Source organism: Helobdella robusta (genome assembly GCF_000326865.2).
Source record: "Helobdella robusta unplaced genomic scaffold HELROscaffold_19, whole genome shotgun sequence".
Taxonomy (NCBI): domain Eukaryota; kingdom Metazoa; phylum Annelida; class Clitellata; order Rhynchobdellida; family Glossiphoniidae; genus Helobdella; species Helobdella robusta.
Window position 1 is genome coordinate 990,551 of NW_008704034.1, and position 8,885 is coordinate 999,435.

Here is an 8,885-nt window from a genome sequence, read left to right on the forward strand (position 1 = left end):
CAGCCAACAACAAAATTATAATTTCTTAACCTCCCCACTGCTGTTCTAGACGAATTAAAACGTGACATTTATCCAGTTTGCAAATTTCTATTTAAGTATAAATATTTAATCGAAATATTTTTTTTAATATGTAAAAGATATCGAATTTTAGAATTATCGTTAATATTTACCAAGAGTAAACAAATAAATTTCATTACAATGGCTCTATCCATGGTAAACAAATCCAATATTGAAATAATAATTCTTGGCAAACAATCAAGCATTGATGGGTGGAAATTTATTTTCTCTGATCAATATCATTTTGTTGCTAGGCAAGTTTTTAATTTTGAATAAAATATTTTTTTTTCTCATTTCAATGGATTGTTTGCAATTTATCAAATTTTAATCGTATTGCGTTCCGTTCATTTATATTCATTTACCATTATGGAGAATTCTTGGTTAGAATCATCACCATCATCTATCGATTTATCTATCTACGTCATCATTAGCATCATCGTTATTAGCATCATCATCTTCTTCATCAAACTCTTTTCTTCAGTTTCATCATCTTAACCAGCACAACTCTTTTTTACCATTATTTTCATCATAATCCTCATCATCATCATCTCCATCGGCATTTTTTTACTGTCATCATCACCTCCGTCATCATCACCGCCATTATCTTCCATCACCATCATCTTCATCACCATCATCAAAATGATGTGAACATTTTTATGACGTAAGAGAATTATTATGATGACTAGTCAAATACATTTTCATTAATCTACAATTGATCAAGCGTAAAATGTAAACTGTTTTTTAATGTAATGTACACACGACTGTACTGACATTTTGAACATTTTATTGACAACTAAGCTGATAAAAAGTTGTAAGCAGATATGATACGATGTGATATGATGAGGGAAATGTACTGAATTAAACAACACATGCTTTATGTATATGTTTGTATTTGTGCGCTGTGTGTGTTTGTGTGTATGTGTTAGCGTTTTTGTGCGTAGATGTTACATATTTATATATATATATATATTGATGTATATGATTGTATACGTATGTGCACGTATATGGGTAGGTTTTTGTGTATATCTGTGTCTGTACGATAGGATGTAGGTATGCATTCTTGTATGCATGCATCTATAATTATATAATGCTAATTGTTATTGGTCGATTGAAAAAAGAAGTTGCATATATTTATTGTTTTCTAATTTGAAAACTACCATTTATCTTTACAGAGGAAATATGGATGCATTGATAACAATGATGTTCGGTAGTTTTTGTTGTTGTTTCTGTTGCATTTGTATTGTGGTTTTATTGTTTTTGTATTGTTGTTGTTGCTGTGTTGTTGCTCTGTTTTTGCTGGTGTATTTTAGTTGTTGTTGTAATATTGTAGTTGTTGTTTTAGTGCGTGTTTCATTGATATTTTTGTTGGCTGTTGATGTTTCAGATTGTTTTTGCTGTACGTTCGCACACATGCAAATAGCAACAAACAACATTCCAGCACGACTGCATTGACAAAATGACGAACATCAACAAACATGTACACGTACACATACAAACATGTACACGTACACATACAAACATGTACACACTCACATACAAACATGTACGCGTACACATACAAACAATGAAAGAACACGCACGCAAGTTAATGTTTTTAAAGATGTCGACATCATTTCAATTGTCACAAGTACATTAAATTTGATTCAGCTCTGACATCAACAACAATGTGCCATCAATTTCGCATCGCTTTGAATGCCTGTCATAAATTAAACAACTGCTAATCAACTGCAAAATTATCAACAATTATAACCAAAATTATTATTACTTCATCCTTTACAGCAATTATTACTAATCAGTAAATATTCTGCTACTATCATTGCTACTAGTACTACTACTACTACTGCTGCTGCTGCTGCAACTACTACTGAGACTATTGCTGTTACTAAACTAAACAACTACTACTACCGTTCATGCTACTACTACCTAAAATTTTAAATACCAAAGCTTATTTAAATAACTTTTTTAGTTTTACGGCAGTAGTTTTTACTAAGTAATCAAATACTTCCTTAAGATGCATTCAATAAAAATTTAATTATTTGTTGATGCTGTTTCAATGTTGTTGTCATTTAAACAATTCAAGACATCAATAACATTAATAGCAACAATGGTAATAAATATATCAAATCAATACATAAAGATTGCTACGTTAACAAACAAAGAAATAACATTAAATCTCGACAACAACAACAACAACAACCAAGTTTGATCATATCACGACGATTAAAATCCAATTAACAAAACTCACAACAACAACAAAACAACTACAAGAACAGCACCACCAACAACAACATCACTACCAACAACAACAACAACAAATGACATGACAATAATTACAACTCTAATAACATCGTGCGTTCAAATCGAAGTTGTCGTCGTTTTATCGTCATGTGGTTGTTGTTCAGTTGACAAACAACATTACCTACAACATTTAGTGTATGCGTTAAAATTAATATTTGTATAATTTCAGTACATAGTAGTTTGATATATATGTGTTGTTGTTTCATTTAAAGTTTGTGTGTGTATGTGTGTGTGTGTGAGAGAGAGAGAGAAAGAGAGAGGAGAGATAAAGAGTTTACATGTTGGTGAATAAATATATGTTTATTTACATTTGTAACTTTAAATGTACGTGTGTACAAATATTTTTGTGTGAATGAATATGTATGTGTGCATATATGTGAGTCTTATGTATGTTTTTATGTGTGCAGGTATGTTTGCATGGGTGTATGCATGTGTGTATGTACCTTTGTTTGTATCTATGTATGAATCTATGTATGTATCTTTGCATGTATCTATGTATGTACCTATGTATACGATTGTATGAAAGTAAATAAAGATTAGTTACATATAAGTAGGTGAAGGTATGATGATCTACAGATTATACAATGTTGAATGGATGTGATTGAGTGTACGCGCGTGAATGTTAGCAAACTTGCGCGTACGTGTGAGAATTGAGCGGCCAATGAAAGGAAAGTCGAACGCGAATCGCACTGAAACGCATTAGGCATGAAGAGTTAACAAATTAAAAGATTGACTAATTGATTGAAAGCCGACTATTTTCTAATGATTGTTATTATAACACAGATTAAAAAGTGGATGAGGATCATGATGATGAGAAAATTATCGGAATTGTTGTTGTCAATATCGTTATTATTATTACTATTATTACTTTTATTACATCTAAAATACTTAACCAGATTGGCACAGCTAAGAAATAAAATTAAAATTATAGAAAATGGAAACTTGAAGAGTGCAGAGAGAAGATGAAACTATCATATAAATAAGTGCTCGCCATATTGGTAGTAAGTAAGTGATGGAACACTAAACTGCAGCTTGTATTAAGTGGTTTAAGACATGCGTTATAGCTATTAAGCAGGTTTTTTGTCAGTTTAGAACAATTTTTTGTAGAGGGTAGAAAAAAGTTAAAAATCACGAACAACAAATTTTGAAAAAAATATGCTTTGTGATTGGTGGAGTGATTGGAAAATGGTCCAACATAGAGTAGCGGCAATGTTTGGGCAAGAGGTAGAAAGTAAAAATTTGGAAAACAAACAGAATTGTTATACATCCTTATACCTCCACTAGGAAGATAAAAAATTTAAAAGAATAAGATTTAATTGACCTATCAAAAAGAGAGGATGATGATAAGTCGGAAAATAATAAAAAGAAAGATAATGATGGCAATAACACCACAAAAGACCATCATGATGATTGTATATGATGCTAATGTATAAGATGATGACGATGATGACGACGACGACGATGATGGTAACTACAATGTCGATGATACAATGGACAAGAGTAATAAATAATTAATCAAACAACAGTTAGTCATGTGATTTTAAAAGAAACCGACTCATTAATCATTCCAGCTTAACATATGAATGGTTGCTCTGGCATTGTCCGATGCATTTCAACATGCACACACGCGTACCCACACACACGCACACAAACACATACATATACATATACATACACACGCATATATATATAGATAGATGCATGCATATACAACAAACACATGTGCTCATATATCCAATACACATTTGTACAAACATATATTGACACGCGCATGCATTTACATTAGACATACATATTTTCATCATAAACATGTCTTGTTGAGATTGTGAAAAAATTAATAACAATTAGTCAAAATTGTTTTATTTTTCATTTAAATGTAAAAATCGAATAAACAGCGGAGCCGGTAAAGCGTAAGACACGTGAGAGAACATGGAAGAAGATGAATTCACTAAGATTGACAAAGCTTCCAAACGTACGTGTATGTGTGCGTGAATATGAGTGTATGTAAGCGTAAGCATACGTTTGTGTATTTGAAAAAAAAAACAAACAGAAAATTGATCTAATTGTCAATTGAATTTACCGGTGTACGCCGTGATACGACGATAGCACATGTGTTTCCATCTGTGCTGTGTGTTGCGGTTGGTTAAATGTCTTCGCTACGTTTATCCAAGTTTGCATGTGCCTTCATTTTGAAATAAATCTATTTGATCGACAGCACAAACTAAATTTTAAGTAACAAATTGCAAAATCAATATTTCAGGCAATCTTTTAATGACACTTGCGATGTTGTTTGCTGCACGCTCTGCTGACTTTCAAACGAATTCAATTGTTTCCATGTCTCATTAAACGTATTCTCGCATTTATCAAATTTATTGTTTGCAATATGTTTAATTATTTTGTTTACATGTAAGTTTGCGTTTAACATTCACTCGTTCAAGAGATCATTCTTCCCATTAACGTCTACTTTGATAAGTCATATTTTTTCGTTATGTTGATTTGAATATTTTCCCAAAAAATTATAAAATGCGATGTTATTTATAAAAATTTAAATTATGATGCACACAAAAAACACACACTAATTTATTATAATGGAAAAAAAGATAAAAGCAACAAAATAAACAATAAAATATACATACAATAAAATTATTCAAACATAACGTAGGGCTAGAATTGTGAAGAACATTAGTGGCATTGTGCGTCTATGATATATATACACCATTACGTTTGTTCGTACTTGAGGGATAATTTAAAAATTATCAACATAAAAACTTGTTTGTTCTGGCATGTTTTGTATGTTTGTGGTGGCGTGTTGTATTGTATCGCTGCATTAATTTGTAGTTTTTGCATTGTTTTGTATCAATAATGTGCCTGTGTATGTAAATATCCATGCTTTATTAATAACATAAATTTTTGGATTTTGGTAAATTTTGTTTTTCACGATGTTTCTTTCTTGGCGCGATGTTCTACTTAATTTTCATACACATCCTCCGGTTTTTGGAAACAGCCAAACTTTTTCACAACCTTCTTGCAGACAACATTTAAAAAATATGAGTTTGCATGAAAAGACTCATTGCCTGAGATGCTGTTTTACAATGTTAGAACTAAATTAGAGCTGAATGGTTAAACGAGTTAGGTGACGGCAAATAATCACTGCCAACAAAATTCATCATTTGTACCTAGACTAAATTAACCAATCGAATTCAAAATCTCAGCTCTAGAACTTGGCATTAGACTTGAATCTGAACTTTCAATTAAAAGTTAGTAAATTCAACTCTGTCCGTCAGCGATGTTTCTTTATATTAACTATCAGTGTTTAAAGACGTTACTCGATGTCTCATTCGGCAAACATGCTCGCTTAATTACTGCAGCTCAATTACACATACAATAAATTTAGTTTAACTGTGTTGCATTTCGTTAATTTAAAATGTTGTCGTCATGTTTGAATAGATGTCTATCAAATTACATACAAAATGGCTTCGCGTGCCAAAAAGAGTTGAAGTCAAATTGACCATCCTTAGGAGAGGTAGATGCTTTAGTAGGAGTTGTATAAGATTTTTCGAGCGAAGTTAGCAGTTGCACGTACAAAGAGCAACACAAACGCAGGCACACATAAACATACAAACATTTACAGAAACACATAAGGAAAACGTAATAGTACAAACGTACAAAAAAATGACTCAAACACATATGTACATTAAAATAGTAAAACACACAAAGCATGCATGCATGCATGCATGCATGCATTAACAAAGACTAACAATAAAAAATACGAGTGTTAACGCTTGGACAAGCATCTACAATTACAGACAAATGATGAATGAAACATGGTGAAATTATGTTTTTATGGTGAACATTCGCAAAGGTGAATAACTCATGTCGAACTTTTGTTTCAACAGCAATGTAAATAAGCAATTTTGCGTCATGCTGACAAACCATTTTTTGGTAAATTACAATTTATTTTTAATTAATTCAATCAATATTTATTCATAGTTGACTGTAATCTCATTCTTGTATCGTTTCAAAAGAGCGTTTGTACTAAATGTTTTCACTACATTCATTTCATTTGAGGTAAAAAATATTTTTTAAATTAAAAATAATCTACTAAAAAGTCTAAAAATAAGAAAAAAGACGATTGTGAACGTGAAGAATAATTTCTATATATGTGTAATTGTGTATTAATGATTGAATAAATGTATTTTATAATATTATTCTGTATAATTTCATTCAAAATATATGTTACAGATAGAAATAATTATATGCGCAGATTTATGTTCTAAACTGTCTAAAACTAAGGAATAAAATCGAACCACACCTATGATGAAATAAATGCGAGATGAAACACACACACGCACACGCACACAGAAGCCTGCTGATAAAAACATTATTTCCTAACGCACATACTCATCTTCATAGTGTACGCAAATTAACATAATTGCAAACACACACGCGCGCACACACATACATAGCGCACTAAAACATGCAATAATATAATTATACAATTAATGTATCAATCAAATTATAAAAATGCTCAACAACATACAACCAAATACACAAAAATTTGCCTTTTGCCTATGTATAATAATATTATTTTCTAGTTAAGAAATACTTTAAAGCTCTGCATAGAGAGCCTTACAAAAATATTATTAATACTGTAGCAAAACACACACATAGGTACATACAAAGTATAAGGCAGACAGACGAACACTAAAAGAACTAATATTAAAACTTATTGATTTTATATACCTGTGCAAAAATGTTAATATATAACATGCGTGTGTTTTGGCGAGGCATTCTAGCTTTGTCTGTTTCTGCGTCTGTGTGTGTATGTTGTTTTATATACTTGTCTCTCTCTCTCTCTCTCTCTCTCTTTCTAGGGAGAAAGAGAGAGAGAGAGAGAGAGTTCCATAGTGTGTCTTCATGCTGATGTTGCTGGTTGTCGGTTTTTCTATATGATCTTTACGTAGCGGTTTAATGAAACTAAATGTTTGATCGTAGTACGTAATATTTTACTCTCCTCTGCAACATAAACGTAATATACTAAACATGAATCTAGGTGCTAGATGCATGAAATGACGTTGCGGGGGATGTATAATATGTAACAAGTGTCGCTATTGTTAATGTTTTTAGTTACTACTTCATGCATTCTTGCTAATTTGTTCCTATATTAGAAAAAAAACAAAAAAATGTAATTTTTATTAGAAATACTAAAAAATTTATAGATTGAAGTATTAGACTAAGCTTGTATCAAAAACTCATCGGCTCTTGATAATTCAATGCTAATCAATTTAAATTTGAATTAACTACTGTTAAACTCTAATAGATCCAAAAAATATATTCGATTGTACATTACAATGAATGGAAAGATACATATTTTAAAAATATTATTCTTAAGAAAGAAAAACTGTTTTTGGCATAGGCATAGGAATTGATGAAATTAGAATTTTGACATGTCCGCATGTGTTAAGAATACAGATAAACTTTAGGATATAATATTTGAATTTTCCTATTAATAAATAATAATAGGCGAAGTTTTTATGACGTTGAATAATTCATCTATAATGTAAAACAGACGAATTGATTGTGGGAGAAACTTAGGAAGACTAAAAGAACTTTAACTAATTTTTAAACGCATTTGGCTGATCGTCTAACATATGCTTAATCCTCGAACGTAAGGCGAATGTTTTTACCCTTACCCAATTCTTTAACAATTTAAATTTTCCAATTTTCCATCTGAACCAATTTTAACCGTTTCGTACAATGTCACCGTAAAGTATTGAAAATGGAAGTGTGAAGAGAACTGACTGCAATCTGACCAAATGATGGATGCCAAGTATTATTTTGGCAGGAACTCTTCAATTTTATTTAATGATCAGAAAAGATAGTAAGGTAAGCTGTGAACTGTGGACAACAACGAAAAGATGTCTCCTTCAGTTTTAAAATCAACAAATACTTGTTGAAACCAAAAGAAATCGAAAATCTTACAAACATTTCAACAAATACAAAACTTAAATACTGACGCTAGGGATATAAATGCGTCACAAACAGACTAACAAACAACAGAGCAGCAGCGCGAAATATTGATTAAACAAGCGAATTTCCGTGTTGAAAAACTTCACAAAGTTTAAATTAAGAATTATTCCGTTTCAGAAAATAAATCAAAATATCTGGTTTATTTGCGAAAGCGCGCCAGTACAAGCTCATGAATATTAATGACCTGGTATTTGTTCTCATTGCATTTCATATGTTATTGGCTCAGACAAGCGTATAACACACAATTCGTGTTACTGCAAACAACCAATCAATCATCAACGTTGGGCGTGGTTTTTGAACACATTTCCATATTAACTATGTTTACGTTTGGTCCACGATATACGCAATAGGAAGAACGATAAGTTTTATGATCATTGATAAAACTAAAAAATTATAAATTATATGGCTTGATGGATTTATTTATAATACATTTAACGTGAATTTTCAATAATAAAGCATGAAATACACACGGCAAGCAGCATAACGCCATGTTTTTGCGT